We start from the raw sequence: 20746 nt of genomic DNA on the forward strand, positions 1-20746 counted from the left end.
TATACAAATCAATGGCACTGGATCACATTTGATTTTTTTATCAAATAGAAGCGGTTTGAATCATTTACAAAACTGCTGGAAAAGAGAAACCCAAATAGTTGGCAGCAAAGCGTCAGTGCAACCATTAGGGTGAGTGAGAATGCTGTGAGAATAAAATAAGGTCTGGAGGAAGTGAAGCTCAATCACCAGCGCAAATCAACTCCAAAGAAAGTCATTACATAAAATAATCATGTCAGCCTAGCGGCAGGTTCCAAAGAAAAGGGAAATGAAGAAGAAAGAAGAAAAGTTTGAGTTATTTCATCCATGAAGAGAATGTATTTATAAATTCATTTCAGTTGTCATTTGCAGACACACGCACTGTGTTTCATGTTGTGTGCTATAATGTTTTTCACACAACTCAGTCCTTTCGTTCACTCCCCAGTTCATCCACTTCTTCCTGCTCCTTTCTTTCGCTCCCTAGTTCATCCACGTCTTTCTGTCTCATCTGGACAGAAAGAGAGTGAATCATTTCCTGTGATCTGCTGTTGGCATCCTTGTAAGGAAACTGAGAACATGAAAATTCCATCAGAATGAATTTAGAGGTAAAAAGTGGAAGCAGGTGATGGTGGGTTTTTAAAAAAGTACATTAGTGAAGACAATACAATATAGCCAGAGAGGGAGTTTGAGATTGTTAGGCTGATGAAATGTGTAGATGGGTCTCTGTACTACTGAAATCAACCACCCCCGCTCAGAAAACTCATTGCCTATTCATCCACCATAGTCTTGGAAATGATGCTTAGATGGAGACATTTGAGAGATGATGGTGGAGGCAACATGTGTTAGGAGGACGGCAGGTTGGCTAAGGGGCAGCAGAGTGCTGGGGAAAGGGGATTCTGACGTCACTGAATCTGCATAATCTACAATTTTCAAATGTCCTTCAGCAAAAAGTGACAAAAAGGGGAAAGGAGTTGGCTTGGGTGTTGGTGCTGGTGTAGCAGATCGTGAAGTTAGCATCGTTACTGCTTTATTGAGACCTAAATTATTGACACCAAGTACTGTTGGCAGTGATTTGCAGAGTATATTGTGGCTTGGGTTCGAATCCTGGCTCCACTGTGGCAGGGATTGCCCTTGTTATAGTAGCCAATTTGTGCAGCTTTAATGTGCTGTATATTCCTGGCTTAAACAGTGCATTATCTTTATCTTAATTTTGGTTGTTTATAAGCCCATCTATGCTTGCCATTAGTACACTGCCTTCAGAGAGTATTCACATCCCTTGAATTTTTTCACATTTTGTTGTGTTACAGCATGAATTTAAAATGGAATAAATGTAGATTTTTTTGGACACTGGCCTACACACAATACCCCATAATGTTAAAGTGGATCTATGTTTTTAGAAATGTTCAAATGAAAAACTGAAATGTCAATTTATAAAAAAGTATTTAACCCCTTTGTTATGGCAAGCCTAGAGAAGTTCAGGAGTAAAAATGTACTTAACAAGTCACATAATAAGTTGCACGGACTCTGTGTGCAATAATTAAGTTTAACATAATTTTTGAATGACTACCTCATCTCTGTAACCCACACATACAATTATATGTGAGGTCCCTGAGTCGAGCAGTGAATTTAAAACACAGATTCAACCACAAAGACCAGGGAGGTTTACAATGCCTCTCAACTTAGGGCACGTATTGGTAGATGGGTAAAAAATATCCCTTTGAGCATGGTGAAGTTATTAATTATGCTTTGGATGGTGTATCAATACACCCAGTCACTACAAAGATAAAGGCGTCCTTCCTAACTCAGTTGCCAGAGAGGACAGAAACCACTCTGTAACATGTGCTTTGAGAGTCGGGAAGCAAGTTCAGGGAGTGAGTGTTTTAACGTAATACAAACAAGAAACCATGAACCACACACTGACATGACACTGGAACAGAAACAATAACGCCTGGGGAAGGAACCAAAGGGAGTGACATATATAGGGAAGGTAATCAGGGAGGTGATTGAATCCAGGTGAATCTGATTACACGCAGGGGCACGTAACGATGGTGATAGATGTGCGCCATAACAAGCAGCCTGGTGACCGGAGAGGGAGCACACGTTACACACTCAGAGATTTCACAATGAGGCTTAAGGCATCATGTTATGTAAAAAAAATAATCTTAACATTTATTTAACTAGGCAAGTCAGTTAAGAACAAATTCTTATTTTCAATGACGGCCTAGGAAGAGTGGGTTAACTGCCTTAATCAGGGGCAGAAAGACAGATTTGTACCTTGTCAGCTCGGGGATTCGATCTTGCAACCTTTCGGTTACTAGTCCAACGCTCTAACCACTAGGCTACCTGCCAATGACCGACTAGGGAGTTAAAACATGTATATAATTACGGAATAGCGCTAAGCACAGGCAAACTCCTGGTTCAGTCTGCTTTCCAACAGACACTGAGTGACAAATTCACCCTTCAGCAGGACAATAACCTAAAACACAAGGCCAAATATACACAGGAGTTGCTTAACAAGACGACATTGAATGTTCCTGAGTGACCTAGTTACGGTTTTGACTTAAATTGTCTTGAAAATCTATGGCGACTTGAAAATGGCTGTCCAAAAACGATCAACAACCAACTTGACAGAGCTTGAACAATAATCAAAAAAATAATGTACAAATATTGTACAATCCAGCTGTACCCAGAAAGACTTCCAACAGGATTCCAACATGTGGAATAAGTCAAGGGATATTCATCTTTTCTGAAGGCACTGTAATTTATGTTGACACCAAATCACTCAGATTGCTTCATGCTTTGTCAATGGAAAGACTAACACATCATGATGGTTACTACCTCACAATATGTTATATTCTAACAGAGGAACCTGCAGTTTCAAACAAATCTATGGTTGGTTGACGGTGGGCTACACTGTACATGCCTGTTCCCTCTTCACCACAGATACCCATCTACCCACTCATTGTAAATATGATTCATCTTGCTTTCCATTGCTAGTTAGGGGGATTCATCTTGCTTGCCATTGCTAGTTAGTTGGATCCATATCTGTCATGGGCAGAGCTACAGTATCCCTTATTGAACAGCTTTGTAGATGGACAGATGGAGACTTCTCGAGTTTGAGAGCAAACTGGCATCTTGCCTCTAAGCATTTACTAACAAACTCCAATGGCCACAGGGCATCTGGATGATCATACTCAGCATGCATGCACATAGTTACAAATATAATTTGGAGTAGACTTGGGAGATTGAGTGGCATTCACAGATCCCGCAGAATGCATATGAAGCAAGAGGGTATATTTGAATGCTATTGACAAATTCAGCTTTCAGATTTACTTTGATAAACTACTTCCAAAGTACATTCTTAAAATGGTCTGTCAGGGTGAATCAAAGATTTTGTAGTGTTTAGATGTTTCTTTTCTGACAATTTAGTAACTTTCTGGCTTTTTATAGGCACAACTCAAATGTTTAAGGTCAAGAGTGATTAGGCTACTGAAAGCAGTGAATCATTCAAGGGCCGTCATTTTAATGTGTTCACCTCTGCTATGTGTATGAAGGGAAGCAAGTCTGATTGTTGTAAAACTTATTTGATACATCCTGGACTTTGCCTTGATTTGAGTCAATGCACAGCAGTCAATATGGATTTCTCTCTTCATCTCTGATACGAAATCAAAGAAGCACAAAGCCATACAGACGTAACAACCTATCAAATATCCGTGAATAGAAGTTAGTAATATATTGCATAAAACATATTTTCAACACATGGCTCTATACAGAAGATTCATCCAAAGTTTGACAACATTAAGGATTTTCAACTTCAAATGACTGGACTGTCGGCAAGCATATAACTGCACAGGACTGTCTGTATCAAACAGATGCAGGGCCATGTCACTAGGAAGAGCCAGGTACCTTGTTAGCGCTGGATGCTAACGAGGCATACCCAGCGGCAATGGCTGTTATTGGCATCCCGACACGTTTGTTCCCTACTCACAAACATAAAAACAGGAAATGCAATGGGGAGTAATGGGGAACAGATTTGACCACTCTGGAGCCAACCACTTCCTTCCACCATCTGGGACAAGAGAAAGCTGCTCTACTGGCAGGACAACCCATTGGACAGAGATTGCAGGCAAGCTTTTCTCTACGGGAGGCGGAAAGGGTCTGGCTATAGCTAGTCAGGCATGCCTGTAACTCCACTATGTGAGTTACAGAATCAGATTTTTTCTTGAACTTACAAAAATGCAAAGGAATACTTTTCGGTTTATGTAATATTTATTAGTTATGCATACTCCCTTTACACAGAAGAATATAAAAGGTAATGAGTGCAGTGTAAGAGTGCACTGTATGTGGGAGAGAAAGAAATGAGAAAGGTTGTGTGTGTGTGTTTGTGTGTGTCTGTGTGTGCCAGGATGTATATGCATGTGTACGTGTGTCTGAATGAGTGAGGAGAGACAGCGAGCACAATTGAGAGTTGCCAGTCTCCCACCCGCAGCCTCCCACCCCCAGTCTCTGCACACTTTGTCTCCCATTGGGAGAATCATCACCTTATGTTTGCTCTTGGCATTCAGACGCTAATTAAAGCTGGACCATTACAAGCGAGGCACTCAGGATCAATACTGGAGCTGCACTGAAAGGCCTCCTCGTGTGGTGAAGGCGGGGGAGGGCCGCAGGGCTGGATGTCTACCCTCATTTATTGAATTTCCACTTGCTTTACAATGTGGTGCTAAGCAGAGGCACGTACGCTTTCAGCCACTGTCAGCCGACAAGCATGCACTAGCTAGCCGCCTGGACGAGGCTCCCCCAAACCACCCCAGGATCAGGTTCCTAATGAGGCCCCTGTAGAGGGAGGTAAAGGTGGACGATGACAACACATCTGCAAAGCCTAGAAGATATTTCCAGATGGATCGATAATATGCTGGCTGCTCTTAGCTCCTAGGTCATTATCCATACCATTCACACCTAAACATAGTCAATGACACCTACTCAGATTGGACTGTTTAGATTGGACTGTTTAAGGTGTCTGCTGGTCTCCCTGAGGCATGCAGGACGAGGTAGTCCAGCTGCTATCCTGTCCAATTACCATTATGGATGAGCTGTCTCATCAATTAGCCAGCATATTGTATCATATCCATGCAAACCCCCTGTTCCTGGTTACCAAATTAGCAGAGTTGAAATGGACTTTGGACTAGGGAGAGTTAGAGAAGAGCAAACATGACTAAGGAGGGTTAGAGAGCAGCAGACATGACTAGGGAGGGTTAGAGAGCAGGTAACATGACTAGGGAAGGTTAGAGAGCAGGTAACATGACTACAGAAGGTTAGAGAGCAGGTAAACCTGACCAGGGACGGTTAGACAGCAGCAAACAAAACAAGGGAAGGTTAGAGAGCAGGTAAACATGACTAGGGAGGGTTAGAGAGCATTTAAACATGACTAGGGAAGGTTAGAGAGCAGGTAAAAATGACTAGGGAAGGTTAGAGAGCAGGTAAACATGACTAGGGAGGGTTAAAGAGTAGCAAACATGACTAAGGAGGGTTAGAGAGCAGCAAACATGACTAAGGAGGGTTAGAGAGTAGCCAACATTACTAGGGAGTGTTAGAGAGCAGGTAAACATGACTAGGGAAGGTTAGAGAGCAGGTAAACATGACTAGGGAGGGTTAGAGAGCAGGTAAACATGACTAGGGAGGGTTAGAGAGCAGGTAAACATGACTAGGGAGGGTTAGAAAGAAGGTAAACATGACTACGGAGGGTTAGAGCAGCAAACATGGCTATTGAAGGTTAGAGTGCAGGTAAACATGACTAAGGAAGGTTAGAGTGCAGGTAAACATGACTAGGGAGGATTAGAGAGCATCAAACATGACCAGGGAAGGTTAGAGAGCAGGTAAACATGACTACTGAGGGTTAGAGAGCAGGTAAACATGACTAGGGACGGTTATAGATTAGGTAAACATGACTAGGGAGGGTTAGAGTGCAGGTAAACATGTCTAAGGAGGGTTAGAAAGAAGGTAAACATGACTAGGGAGGGTTAGAAAGCAGGTAAACATGACTAGTGTCACGAACGTCGTAGTGAGGAGGCCAAGGCGCAGCGTGATTAGAATACATTCTTCCTTTTAATAATGAAGAACACTTAACAAACAATACAAATGAACAAACCGAACGTGACCACTATAACACTGAATGCAAACATGCAACATCACATAGACAATCACCCACAAACCAAACTGGAAAATGGCAACCTAAATAGGATCCCCAATCAGAGACAACGATAAACAGCTGCCTCTGATTGGGAACCAATCTAGGCCACCATAGACCTACATAATGCCTAGACTACACACACACACCTAGACATACCCAAAACCCTAGACAAGACAAAAACACACATACCACCCTCGTCACACCTTGACCTAACCAAAATAATAAAGAAAACAAAGATAACTAAGGTCAGGGCGTGACAACTAGGGAGGGTTAGAAAGAAGGTAAACATGACTACGGAGGGTTAGAGCAGCAAACATGGCTAGGGAAGGTTAGAGAGCAGGTAAACATGACTAAGGAAGGTTAGAGTCAAATCAAAATCAAATCAAATTTGTTTATATAGCCCTTCTTACATCAGCTGATATCTCAAAGTGCTGTACAGAAACCAAGCCTAAAACCCCAAACAGCAAGCAATGCAGGTGTAGAAGCACGGTGGCTAGGAAAATCTCCCTAGAAAGGCCAAAACCTAGGAAGAAACCTAGAGAGGAACCAGGCTATGAGGGGTGGCCAGTCCTCTTCTGGCTGTGCCGAAGAGTGCAGGTAAACGTGACTAGGGAGGGTTAGAGAACAGCAAACATGACTAGGGAAGGTTAGTGTGCAGGTAAACATGACTACGAAGGGTTAGAGAGCAGGTATACATGACTAGGGAAGGTGATAGATTAGGTAAACATGACTAGGGAGGGTTAGAGAGCAGGTAAACATCACTAAATGATTACATAGGGTAAATTCATTCATTCAGCCCCTCTTTGAAAAAATTTAAACATTCCAACTTCTTATGTTGTAGCTATTGTTTTAGACAGAAGAGGAGGAAAGGAGACAGGGCGATACATGTACAGGGGGGCCTACAGTGGTGCATTTTTCCAAGGGTCAGAGGTAGTATACCCACCCAGGTCTGTAATGGCTGCCCCACACTGCTCTACCATTCATCTGGGTGTCAGGCATCAGCCGGACTCGAACAGAAAAACATACCATTAGACGTCATCTGGGGACAAGAGCAGGATGTCAAAACGCGGGGCCTGTCCCAGACATTTCCGCCGCTGCTATATATTGCCTTTTTTTCTTGAGTGTACGACAGCCACTGAATGACACATTCACCATTGCTTACTATCTGCAGGAATAATTCCTACTCTGACCCACCTGTCATGCGTTGGCAAATCATGCCACCTCCCCACCATGTATTATTTATGAGTGTTTCATGAATAGATGTCCTCTGTGCTTCTGACACCCATAAATCGCTGGGTATTTGGGGAGGGCAGAGCGTGTTGTGACGGAGAACCCTGTTTGAGACAACCTGGAGAGGGTCAGCTCAGACAGGTTAGCGCAACAGTAACACTGACGGTGAGAGGAGGTGACATATGATAAATAGGTGTGTGAATCCCGGGAAGACGACGATAGGCTTTGTGATTTTTTCCTTTTGTCACCTTGACAAATGTGACAAAGAAGAGGTAGTCCCAGATGGAATCTGCAAAGTAAGCATCGTCTCACTGGAAACAGAGGATAAGAAAGCAATAAGTATGAAAGGCTAAACTTGGTTTTCTGGGTCCCAGATGTCAGAACAATACCAGCTAAGACCACCATAACTTGGTTTTCTGGATCCCAGATGTCAGAACAATACCAGCTAATACCACCATAACTTGGTTATCTGGGACCCAGATGTCTGAACAATACCAGTTAATACCACCATAACTTGGTTTTCTGGGACCCAGATGTCAGAACAGTACCAGATAATACCACATAAACTTGATTTTCTTGGTCCCAGATGTCAGAACAATACCAGCTAATATCACCTAAGAGGTGAAAATGTGAAAAGGTTTGTCTCTGGCATACAGTATATTGGTGTTAAGTTTAAAGTGGGTACTGGGTAGCTTCAAAGTGGGTCTTAGGTTTAGAACTCAGGAATCAGGGATTTGTGACAAGAATATGCAATCATTGTTGATTTATTTATGTCAGCTGTACTTCCTTGTTCTGTTTCATGTGACTTCTTTGTTTCTTTCTCACCGGGTCTAGTTTCCACCAAAGGCCAAGTTGGTGCTGCTCATTCTGTCAAACTCATTCATCATTCAAGCGCTTGCCAATAAATTATATAAGTAAATGATTCATTTTAGCGCTAAGTGCAAGCAAATACTGTGTAAGCTACTGTCCGTGTTCATGTTCAAAAACAGAGCCTTTTGTTTAATTAATCTTTTCTTTAATTCATCAACCTTATGTGTTTTGTCTCTTTTTCAGTCAAATCACAGAGGATTCCCTGACTAACTGTTCATACTCTCAGTAAAAGGCCTAAGGAATGGCATATTATGTTTTTGTGTGATAGCTGCAGTCTTCTCACTTTTCCAATTTACTTGATGGGGTGCAGCCCATGTTCTAGCTGTCCTGTGCTCTTTGGGAGGAGGAAGATTCATTTTATTAATGTTTCGTAGCCCTAATATCTGACACCTAATGTTTTGCATCAGAGTGGCTGGGTGACAACGCATCATAATAAGGAGAAACTCTTTCTGGTTCCGTGTGTGCAGGGAGATTGACAGGGAGGTGGGAGCGTGGCACCGGAGGCCATGATTATCCTGTATGTTTGGTGGCCGGAGGTTTTTATAAATGAAATCTCTTCAGGGCTGTCAAGGTCTGGGATAGGCTCATTTCATGTCAGGTTTGTCAGTGGAAAATACCACTTTCTGTAATTTTCCACTGACATTTTTTTCATTGTGAACAAAGCCTTGGGTTTCCTTATCCATATATTTGTAATTCTTCACTGTGGTTCTAGCAAGTCATTGTCACAGTAAAATGAACTTGAGTTTGAATTCCAGGATAGTGTAACGGGTGTCGTCGTCTGAAGAGGAAGAATCGGACCAAAGCGCAGCGTGGTAAGTGTTCATGACTTTTATTGAACTGAACACTGGAACAAAATAACAAAGAGAATAAACGAAACCGAAGAAAACACTAAACAGAAAATAACTACCCACAAAACACAGGTGGGAAAATGCTACCTAAGTATGGTTCCCAATCAGAGACAACGATAGACAGCTGTCCCTGATTGAGAACCATACCCGGCCAAAACAAAGAAATACAAAACATCGAAAAATGAAAATAGAATGCCCACCCCAAATCACACCCTGACCAAACCAAAATAGAGACATAAAAAGCTCTCTAAGGTCAGGGCGTGACAGATAGGTCTATTGCACATTTTGTGGAATTAACTTACTGTTAATGATCTTATCAACCCATATTGTACAGTACATTCACACACAGGAACACAGGCCACCATAGAAAAGCAGTCACTCTCTAAACTATCTTCAACTTATACATATTCTATAGGGAATATAAGGAATTCATACTGCCTCACAAATCATGTATAAACAAAATCAATGGACATAAATGGTGATATGAAAGCTTATTAAATATGGTGCATTGCCAAATATGGCATGACCCTTTTGCCACCCATAGACATTTGCATTCATTATTTCTGAAGCAACTATAGATTTTATGATTTATGACGGCTTAACATGGAATCAACACTTAACAAACAAGTATTGTTGTTTGTTGATGCAACTGTAGTAAGGTCTGTTCTGTAGATGTATTTTCCCTCAAACATTCACATCCAACTACAGAGTCTTAATAGTTGAGATCACACTCAATATTGGAACCCAAACACAGGTTGACACCTGTGACTGTAGTGGTAAATGGGTGTGATCTGAACTCCAGCAAACCTTTCCCATCGGAAATCAAACACAGCCACTCTTGAGATTTGACACAGTGGCAGAGAGCGACTTCAGTGTTCAAATTCGGAGCTGTCATCAAGCATGAACAGTGAGTGAGCATGTCATCAACTTTTGAGTTTCAATAGCTTTTATCCGCCATTGAGAGTGTTTTAAAAGTGAAGGGAAACTTTGGCATATCTCTTCTGAACCTAACGAGCTGATGAAAAATCTGTCATGTTATCAACTTCTATTGTGTCACCCAATCTAATTCCACCCAATCTAATTCCACCCAATCTAGTTCCACCCAATCTAAATCCACCCAATCTGAATCCAGAATGCAGAGGGAGACATTTTTCAAACACGTCTGAAATCCAGAACTCACAAAAGTTGTTAATTTCTTTAGCTGCCATTGTAACTACTTTGAGTTCTTCATCTCAGTCTAACTTCAGGATTTCCCCATATGCCTCCCTGGCAAGCCTCTTTTAAGGAAATGGACATGGAAATGTTGCCCTTGCATTAGAGGGAAGGAAGTCCCAGAACAAGGCGAAAAAAGGAATGCTTGCCTTTTTATGAATCGTTATCCCATCCCTCCAGGGCACGGACAGGAACAACACAAGGAGCATGCTGGGGGATGCGTGCTCATGCCGTATATTATGTGCTCCAGATTGTTAAGTGTCAACCTCCTGGTGGGGAGAGTTAGAGAGGCAACAACAAAGGCATATGCAGCACCAGCGTGAGATAAACAACACAAGGGCCCTGTCAGCAAGAGCCAGGCAACTCTAACATCTGGATGGAAAGATTCACTATTCTTTATTTAATTATAAATATATATAATTAATTTGTTGTTAAACAGGCCCCCTTTACAATGCTTGCACGTTCCCCATCGCTACAGCTGGATGGTTACTGAACTATTTCCAATGGAGCGCTTGGAAGAAGGCCACCCACTGTGAGTAGAAATAGACATTTACATTTTTACTACACCAATATGTCTAGAGAATACATGATAGACTAACTGACAGTAATGGTAAATAAATTTAATAACAGAGAAACGTTTTCTCATACTCCACCCAAAGTTGTTTAAGCACTAACAATGGGATGTCATCTGGCATTGGCCCATCATTGTTGGATTATTTATTAGTCAAATATCCCTCTTGATAGACGAAAGAGCTTCATACTGAAAGATTTTGCCCCACATTTTTGTATTAATTTACAGCACAAACTCCATGCAAGTATCCATGCAGATGACACAATCCACACCCATTGGGGAGCGCGACTACCAAGGATTAGTTTGGACTCATTTATGCTAATACCAGACAATATGTGAGAATGATTCATCCACTTCACCCAGCGAATACAAATAGATCCTCATAACCGGTGAGTTATAGCGAGGAAAATAGCTTACAATCCTTCCTCTCCTCTCTGACATGTTCTGCAATCATAACAGACAGAGAATAGGTAGGAAGCAGTCCTCAGGGAAATAAAAAGGTTGGTGTTGGAGGAAATCTGAAGAGTAGCTAATTTTACACTCTCTGTGCGACTCCCCTACCTGCCATTATCTGTGAGTGTGGCATTTTACACACACCCTTGCTGTCTGTATACTGTATTGTCGCAGCAAAATAATCCTTCAGCAACAGGATTTGAACGTTTAGTCCATAATGTTGCTTGATCCTTGGTTACACTATTTGATGGTCAAAATGAGGCTACATGAAAAGGGGGAATGCTGCTAATATAAACGTGTGTTAGTATGGTTTTTGTGAATTTATTTAAATCACAAAGCTCATCTGCATTTTCTGCGGCGCAGGAATGTTCTTAGCATCAAAAGAGTTATCAAATGAAGATCCTACATCTGTAGGAAGAGCCCTGAGACTGATGTGAGAGTAGCAGAACAAAATACAGTACCGTGGAATGGTGGAGGTCGTGTTAGGAGTAAATTGGTTAAATCTATGCCTGCTGCTTTAGTTTTCTTTTGTCTTTCTCGCTTTCTGTGTGATGTATTTACACCACTGTTGTTTCTCCTATCCAGCCCCAGCTGTCGTGTGTGAACAAGAGACAGAACAAGAGAGAGAGATAGAGACAGAGAGAGAGAGAGAGAGAGAGAGAGAGAGAGAGAGAGAGAGAGATAGGGACAGAGACACTTTTGTTTATTATCTACTTCACTTGCTTTGGCGATGTTAACATATGTTTCCCATGCCAATAAAGGCCTTGAAATTAATTGAAATGAATTCACAGAGAGATAGAGAGAGAGAGAGAGAGAGAGAGAGAGAGAGAGAGAGAGAGAGAGAGAGAGAGAGAGAGAGAGAGAGAGAGAGAGAGAGAGAGAGAGAGAGAGAGAGAGAGAGAGAGAGAGAGAGAGGTGTAAAAGAGAGGTGTAAAAGAGAGGGAAGAGAGAGAGAGAGAGAGAGAGAGAGAGGTGTAAAAGAGAGGGAAGAGAGTGGTAGAGGAGAGAGCAAATTATGGTTTAAAAGGAGCTAAAAAGAAAATAGGAATGCAGCCTCATACTCTATCTGAGGACATTTCTCAGTGGTGACAATGACATTTGCATGTTTGCATTACATTGCACCAATGCATTATATCAACCTCGATTCATTTTGCATGCAACCACCAACAGAAATGGGCTTGCATCTCACCTAGTACACCGTTAGTGTAGCAGTGAAATAATTTATTTAGCAGACCATTTTAAGGGGGGAAAAGCCTGACTGATGGCTATAGAAGTGGTGGTGAGACTGTGCGGAGTCAATTCTGACTTGAGGACATACCGGTATGCAGTGCGTACTGGGACCTGGCGCCTTACTGAGAGAGGTGCTTAATGTTAATTCCTTCATTTATTTCAACAGCTGAGAGAGGCTCCAATCGAGAGAGCCTCCAAAGCGCCACCTTCACCTGGAGCCAACGGCGTGCTACTGATAAGACATTAACCATTTTGATCTATCCTCAGCATTAAATTGTCTCTCTCATTAGGTGAAGTATATTCACAGCAGGCCGGCCCGTGTTGCTTGCTGCCAGGCCAAGTAACCAACAGGGCCTTTCACTATCAAGCTTAGCTTGTCAATAAGAAAGAACGGCCGGGTTGCTAATCACCGCTTTTATTACTGCTATTACCGATACCATGGTCTCTACTTAAGATATTAAACATCATATAAATCAAAGGGGAAACATCCTATTATCTGGAGTAATCCTTATTTACTCTCCCAAATACAGAGGATTCTGGAACGAAAACCCGACTTTCGCTTATGACAATTCCTCTCAGCTAGAAAATCAACAACACAAATAATCCTTTTTTTGGGGGGGGGGGGGACAAGAACAACACAAGAGTAAAGATTAAAGGCTTATTAGTGTATCTATGCATCCTTGAGGCAGCAAGGATTACACAGATAATTCACATTAGCCTCAGTGAGACAGCAAGCTTCACGCACAGTATTTTATAAAGAGCCTCCCTGCTGACTGTATTTCAAAACTCTCAAATAGCTTATTTTCCCTATAGCCTATTTCTGTGGCAACACTGGACAAGCAATATGGAAGAATATTTGATTGGATTTATGTAGGGCTTTTACAGATGCTCAAAGCACTTTAAATTGTAAATGGCTAACTTTCCTCATCCACTATAAAACTCTCCATTGGTTTCATCAATCCATTCTTTTGGACGGGCCAAAAGAGTAATAAAGCAAATCTTTTTTTCTGTGGTTAATTTATAATTTACAATTCCTGAAGGTATATTTTGAAATGTATTTTTGATGTAGGTTATTAGTGATCTCATTACCCTCACCTATGTTCCACCCAGTATATCCATATTGCAGTGTGGTTTAATAATGTAGTGATACAACAACTGAAACATAAAAACTACTTCCTAGGTCACTTATCTATTTAGAAAAGGTCACTTCATACCTCAGCAAGTGCTGCATACAAGCCGAGTGTGTTTATGGGTTGTTTATATGATCCCTCAAGCATGTGCTGAGTCTTGATCTTCCCTTTCAGGTATCGGACAGACATCTTGTCCTCAGTTGACCCAGTGGGCTTACTGCTCATGTCTCGCCTGGCTCGCGGACAAAGAGAGGGTGGAGGCTTATCGCACAGATCCGATCAGCACAGCCAAGCCCCCGGCACATCAACAGCACAATCCCTCTCCAAAAAAAAGTGGAGGCGACCATAACAAAGTGAACAACAGGACGCTTCAGAAGCCCAGGCGGTTTGCTAAGGGAACGGCAGCACTTTAATTGTTTTCAGAGGGATTTAGCCGTTAGCCGCGGATTTCTGCTAGTCCCAGTCCTTCCTTCATTACACCACATTCTCCCATCCCTGGCACTTGTTGACGTGGGCACACTGCCTTCGTCCCCCGTCCCCCACTTCCCCCTCCCATTCTCCCAATCCCCCTTACGCAGTAGGCTTCCTCTCCACTTGGCACAGATGGGCGAATCTAGCAGATGTTTTATCAGTTTTTTTCTCCCGCTCTCCTCTCGCAGAATGGATTTAGGTTGGAGAGTTAATGAGGTGATTTGCATCTGTCTAAAGCTGTTTTCTGTTGATTGTTTTGAGGGAAACCAGGCAAGGGAAACTTTCGGCATGCATCCCTCTCACAAGGCTTTTTATTTGTCCGTCTGTCAGGTAGTGTATCTGTTCAGTTCCCAGACTAGCTCTCTGGTTCTTCTATGCAGCTATACATTACTGTGCATGATACCGTGCTTGTTTATGGTTTCTTTATGTTTTTTTCCGACTAACAAAATCTGTGTGAAGCATACAAGTATTTCTCACAATTGCGTCGGCATGCTGTAATGTATCTCACTGTAAGACGTTTGTCAACTGTCCAGGTACAGCAGACACACAATAGATTGGCTGCAGAGTGTTTAGTATCTCACGTATTGCTCTCATTGCAACTGGAGCTAATCTCCATGTTTTTGCCGAAATGGATATAGAGAAGCTGGCTGACAATTTTGATGTTCTGAAATTGTAGATATATTTGGGAACAGTAACACACTCATAACTGGCCACTTAGGCTGCACATGAATGAACACAACTGACCTTTGTCATACTATGCTCATGGTCCAAGTATCTTCTTCATTAACTGTTGAGAAAAAGAGGGGTTAATGACAATCTGGCAAGATCATTGTGTGTATGTGTAGATTTCGGGTTTCTGTATTTATGTGTGAAAGGGTGTGCATTCAAGGTGAATACACACCCTCTACTTTCCTTCAGGGTCCAGTCAGTCTTGTGTGTAACCCATTTTCCACTGCTGCGCCTCCGTGCTCAGTCATCTCGCCCAATGACAGAGGCCCTCTTCACCTACAGCAGACACAGAGGCCCTCTTCACCTACAGCACACACAGAGGCCCTCTTCACCTACAGCAGACGCGGAGGCTAACCAGGTTATACCTGAATCGGATGATCAATTTCTCGGCTAAGTTGAAATCTACAGATTGCGGGCAGAAGGGAGTGTGACAGCCTAAGGACCCTGCTGTCAGGGCAGATTGATGGAGCTCCTTATTTGGAGAGACGGAGGACCCATTTATGAAGCTGTAATTGTTCCTGTGATATCGACACTCTTTCCTGGACGCACTTAACCTCTGCCACTGGCTTCTCTCTCCATTCAGCCAGATATCCTATGCCCATAATGTCTTTATCTTCCTTTTGTGTAAATCAAATCAAATATTAAATATCGTTAGATCGTAGAGCTGGGAACTGTCAGGGACCCCACAATACGATATTATCACCATACTTAGATACCGATACAATATGTATTGCGATTATCACGATTATCACAATTCTTTATGTATTGCGATTGATACTGCAATTTTATTGCGATTTGATGTTCTAAACATATTTCTCATTATATGTATGCTGCAGAGGGACAAGAGAGAGCAACGAGAAAATGAGTTTTGATCAGTCAGGGAAATAAAAGTGCTGAAAATATGTTGGCTTACTATTTAAAAAGAAGATGAAGAACAAGCTATAGGAGTTTTGAGTTTTGGCTCAGGTACATCCTACTGGCGCTAGCTAAAGCTACCTACTTTTTTTTGTCTTTTTACAAATCAATACTTGCATTCAAATATCGATATATAGTCCAAAAATAATATTGTGATATGTAACTGTATCTATTTTTTCCTTACCATCAATATTAGATAACGCCAGGTGGCTGAAATCTTGGAAGTGTTCGGAGATGAGAGAGCGAAAGACAAGAGAGAGACTGAGAGAGATTACCTTGCATGGGTTCTCTCTGTTCTGTATCTCGGAGCTATACAAGCTAGCACATTTAGTATTCAGATTCCATGCTGGTTCAAATCAGATGTGTTATCACACACTGAGGTGCAGGAGATGGGATCTTAAATTAGACCTGAAGAGGAGAAGAGATAAGCCACTATTAGAAGCCAAACTGAAATAACAAGGGGAATGATTTTATATAACACCCCCCTTTTTACCCTCCATTTTTTGTGTGGGGCTAACGTCTCAGAATTAGCAAAGCAATTCTCTCTCTTTTTTGCAGCTATGCCTGTTGAGCCATGCTGCCAGTTTTCATCGGTTTTCATTACTCTCTTCCATTATTTCCTAATTTCCGTTCAGTTGCTCTTCGGGCACCTCTCGCATAAAGCAATCACATTGTCATTAATGGCTGCTACTGTCCTGTTCTTTGCAGAGGAGCTGCCAGTCTGAGGGTCCCATGGTTATTCAGAGAAAGTGAAAGGAGCAAGAAACGGTGCCATCTGTCTGAAATGTTACCATTAGTAGTGCTCTTTTAAAGGTCCAGCCATGATTAGAGAGATTGTGGCCATCAATTCATCTTATTGGATTTTATTCAGGTGCTCTTCCTGTTTTAGGATATACCAAGGAGTTGGTCTTTGGCTCCTTGATCTTGATATATCAGGTTGATATTTCACTAAGCTTGTTAAAAGTCCAATGCAGCCATTTTTATCTTAATATCAAATACTTTATTGTTAACATTTAAGTACCTTACTGTGATTGTTTTCAATTAAAATGTTCAAAAAGAAACAAAAATACATTCTTCGCCGAAAGAGCAATTTCTCAAGCAAGAATTTAGCTTGGACTGTCTGGGAACGGTCTGAGTTGGGAGGGGAAAACTGAAAACTACCTGATATTGGCAAAGAGCTTAGGAACTCTTTTTCTTATTTATCTATTAACTAATTTATCGCATGTTGATGTCACCATGGAAAGGCCAAAGCTCCATCCCAACAAAATGCCACAGTGTTACTCCAACATCATAGAAATATATTTAAAACACAGGAAAATCTAGTTTTTGACTTCACTGGGCCCTAAAATAATCTGTTAACTTCTGTCAATGTTTTAGAACAACTATGGACTTTTTCTTAACAAATTCCGACATGGATAACACATCTGATATAAGCGAGCCCAGAATCTGAAGGCTCAGATCAGACGGTCGGTGATAAGGGAGGACGATTGTTTTTTTTCTGAGCATAGCCTTTTTTCTATTACAGCATATTGGATGACTCTCATTCATATTCCATTCACCCAGTTGAATGTAACATCGATAGGTTTAGGCTACTACATGATACTCAAATTTTCCTTATACCCAACTTGAGGTTTTGACAACCTAGCCTCTAAATGAAAGTTTACAATGTAGGTGTACAGGTGGAGAGAAATTAGAGAAATCAAGGTGGCAGACAGCAGTTGTAAACGAGAGTCTCTATTGGACAAAATTCAGGTATTTTTATCCCCATTTCATTGCGTATGCTTCCTTTTATGGAATGTTTTTTTTACAGAATTGGCGGAATGATCACACGCAAACTCAGTTCACTTTCACAGCAGCCACATACAGCATGATCTCTTTGATCATTATAGAATTCTTTCTCACATCTACGCGCTCTCCTCCTCTGACCTTTTACCATTACTTGTGGACTTCAGTACACAACACATCAGCTGTCTGTGACCAGGTGAAAAAACCTTTCCAAGCCAAACCTTCATATCATAACCGCTAACTGCTACACACAGCCTATGACTGCCACCATATTATAAAGTCATAGTCAACATAGATACTAGAGTTAACATGTTAGTAAACCCGCTACAATCATGCAGTACAGTGTAGAGTCAGCAAGGAGTTCAGCAGTTACACCGGCGAGCCCACGTGGCAATAAAATCTAGCTGAAAGTGAAAACAAATTACTAAATATATCTAGCTCTCTCTGCCTCTCTCTCTCTTGCTTCTCCTTAATCTTTAAGAAATTAATTTGTTCAAAACTATTCAACTATTGTCTTTCTCTGTCTTTGAGTCAACTACACATTGTATGCACTGCAGTGCTAGCTAGCTATAGCTTATGCTTTCAGTACCAGATTAATTATCTGATCCTTTGATTGTGTGGACAACATGTCAGTTCACGCTGCATGAGCTCTGATCGGATGGAGGACTCCTGGGTTTTGTATTAAAGTCAATGTACCCAGAAGAGTACTGAAACTATCTGTCCTCCGGCTACACCATGGTGCTACCCTACAGAGTGCTGTTGAGGCTATGTAGACCTTCATTGCAAAACAGTGTCTTTTAATCAATTATTTGGGGATATTAATATTTTTTGTATAGTTTTACCTAAAAAGGATATGTTTTTAAATGTTTCACTATTTAAATGTTTCTGAAATTCACTGAGGAGCATGGTCCTCCCTTCCTCCTCTGAGAAGCATGGTCCTCCCTTCCTCCTCTGAGAAGCATGGTCCTCCCTTCCTCCTCTGAGAAGCATGGTCCTCCCTTCCTCCTCTGAGAAGTATGGTCCTCCCTTCCTCCTCTGAGAAGCATGGTCCTCCCTTCCTCCTCTGAGAAGCATGGTCCTCCCTTCCTCCTCTGAGAAGCATGGTCCTCCCTTCCACCTCTGAGAAGCATGGTCCTCCCTTCCACCTCTGAGAAGCATGGTCCTCCCTTCCTCCTCTGAGAAGCATGGTCCTCCCTTCCTCCTCTGAGAAGCATGGTCCTCCCTTCCTCCTCTGAGGAGCATGGTCCTCCCTTCCTCCTCTGAGAAGCATGGTCCTCCCTTCCTCCTCTGAGAAGCATGGTCCTCCCTTCCTCCTCTGAGAAGCATGGTCCTCCCTTCCTCCTCTGAGAATCATGGTCCTCCCTTCCTCCTCTGAGAAGCATGGTCCTCCCTCCCTTTAGGAGCCTCCACTGCTAGACATAGCTCAGAGATCATCTTCCACATTTGTTTTTTGGTGTACTATATAATATTGGCATTAATCATGAAAATTGAGATGGACAGACATTCCAGAACTCTGGGAAGGCCAAATCCTCCAGATGTCACCTCCATTTCCTCAATGTTTCGGGGTGCACAACTTGGGGTGCACAAGCGAGGTCAAAACCAATAAAAGGAGTAAAATGCCAAATTAGGGGTGTAGTGTAGTATGCGGTGATTGGGTAAAGAGTGACTGTGGTCATGCGATTATCCTGCCATTCCTTGTGGGTGATTACACCTTGTGGCCTCCCCCGCCAGCTCTCAGTGCTCGTTAATAAGGCTCCAGAGGTGGAGTAATTGGCTCTTAATTATTGTCGTCGCCCCACCAACAGGCATCTAGAACAGCTGCATCTACCAAAGGAACAAAAACGCAAGAATCCAGAGGGATGACATAGCAAGAAGAGCAAGGGCAAGTCATTCAAAGGGTTTTGTTCTCTAATTGCGAGCAGGGTAAACACTCCGACGCCTCATCGGGACAAATTGCTGAATCCCTGAATTATATATTTCAGAGAAACTATTTCCCTCGCTTTCTCTCCCCTTCCGAACAGCTCTCAGGCTGGGGAGGCAGCCTTGCTCATGAAAAGTTAAGAGGACAGATGGTAACAAAAACACTGCATGGCAAACAAGAGGGAAAAGCAAGGGGAAGGCCCCACTTTAGACCTTACCAGTTAAAAGTGCACAGCGTATGAGAGGATTTTTTTTTGCCATTGTGACAGAAACTATAGGGTCATTGCAGCAACCCACACCATAGTAACGCGTATCTCTTTATTAAAACCTCCTAATAAAGAAATCCCCATCAAAATACGTCAGTTTAAGCTGGAGATATCCTTTTTGTTTTTTGCATAGGCTGCGTCTCAATCCACCGCGTCCACCTATGGCAGCCTTCTGCGTCTGCAGAAGAAGTAGGCCGAGCTACAGTGGTGTAGTCTGTAGCGTCTGAATGGTTTGTCCTAAAACACTAATATGACCACTCTCCGTTTTGTTCTACGACCCCCACAAGCCCCATGGGACTCATCTGAAGTCAAAACCGTTGATGTGCCAACTTCTGTTTGTAGCGTCCAAACCGTTTCGGCTAAAAACGAATGTGACCCCACTGTGGAAAGGGGTTCACACACGGCCATGATGGTGTTCTCTATTTCACTCTACATCCCCCCCCCCACAAGTGTTACAGCACCCATCTGAAGGTAACCGGTACCGGTTAAATAAATTCATGGCAAATGGAGGTAACGTGGTGCCTACCAAAAAAAAGGGTTAAATGTGTGTAAAAAACACCAACAATATTTCCTGAGCTTTCTTATATCTCCTAGATATAGGACAGACACTTCAAAACCTTGTTCCTCTTTATTAATTTTTTCACTTTCTTTTTTGACATTTATGAATGTGTTATTCAATGCATTTCTATGGGCTATGATATTAAGGCCAAATATTTTCTCTAATATTTTTAATATATTATTTTTAATATTTAAAGGGGTCCTATAATTCTAAATCAAATAGCTAAATTATCCATAGTATGACCATCTTAAAACAATTCCATAAATTAGTAACCTTAGGAGGCGATTTCGTGGCACTTATCACCTAGTTGTGAGTTAAAATGTATATTTCATTTTCCCTCTATATATATATTTCATTCTCCCTCTAGAGCAGTGTTTCCCAAACTCGGTCCTGT

General features: G+C 42.0%; 1 long non-coding RNA gene across 1 annotated transcript in view; it reads right to left on the bottom strand.

The window, feature by feature from the left end:
• Positions 1–14204, bottom strand: part of LOC139572529 (uncharacterized) — a 115638-nt gene extending 101434 nt beyond the window's left edge. Inside the window, exon 1 of the long non-coding RNA XR_011674448.1 lies at positions 13792–14204. This is a non-coding gene — a long non-coding RNA (uncharacterized lncRNA). The remainder of the gene's footprint in view (positions 1–13791) is intronic.
• Between the last annotated feature and the right edge of the window lie 6542 nt (positions 14205–20746).

This window comes from Salvelinus alpinus, chromosome 4 (genome assembly GCF_045679555.1).
Source record: "Salvelinus alpinus chromosome 4, SLU_Salpinus.1, whole genome shotgun sequence".
Taxonomy (NCBI): Eukaryota; Metazoa; Chordata; class Actinopteri; order Salmoniformes; family Salmonidae; genus Salvelinus; species Salvelinus alpinus.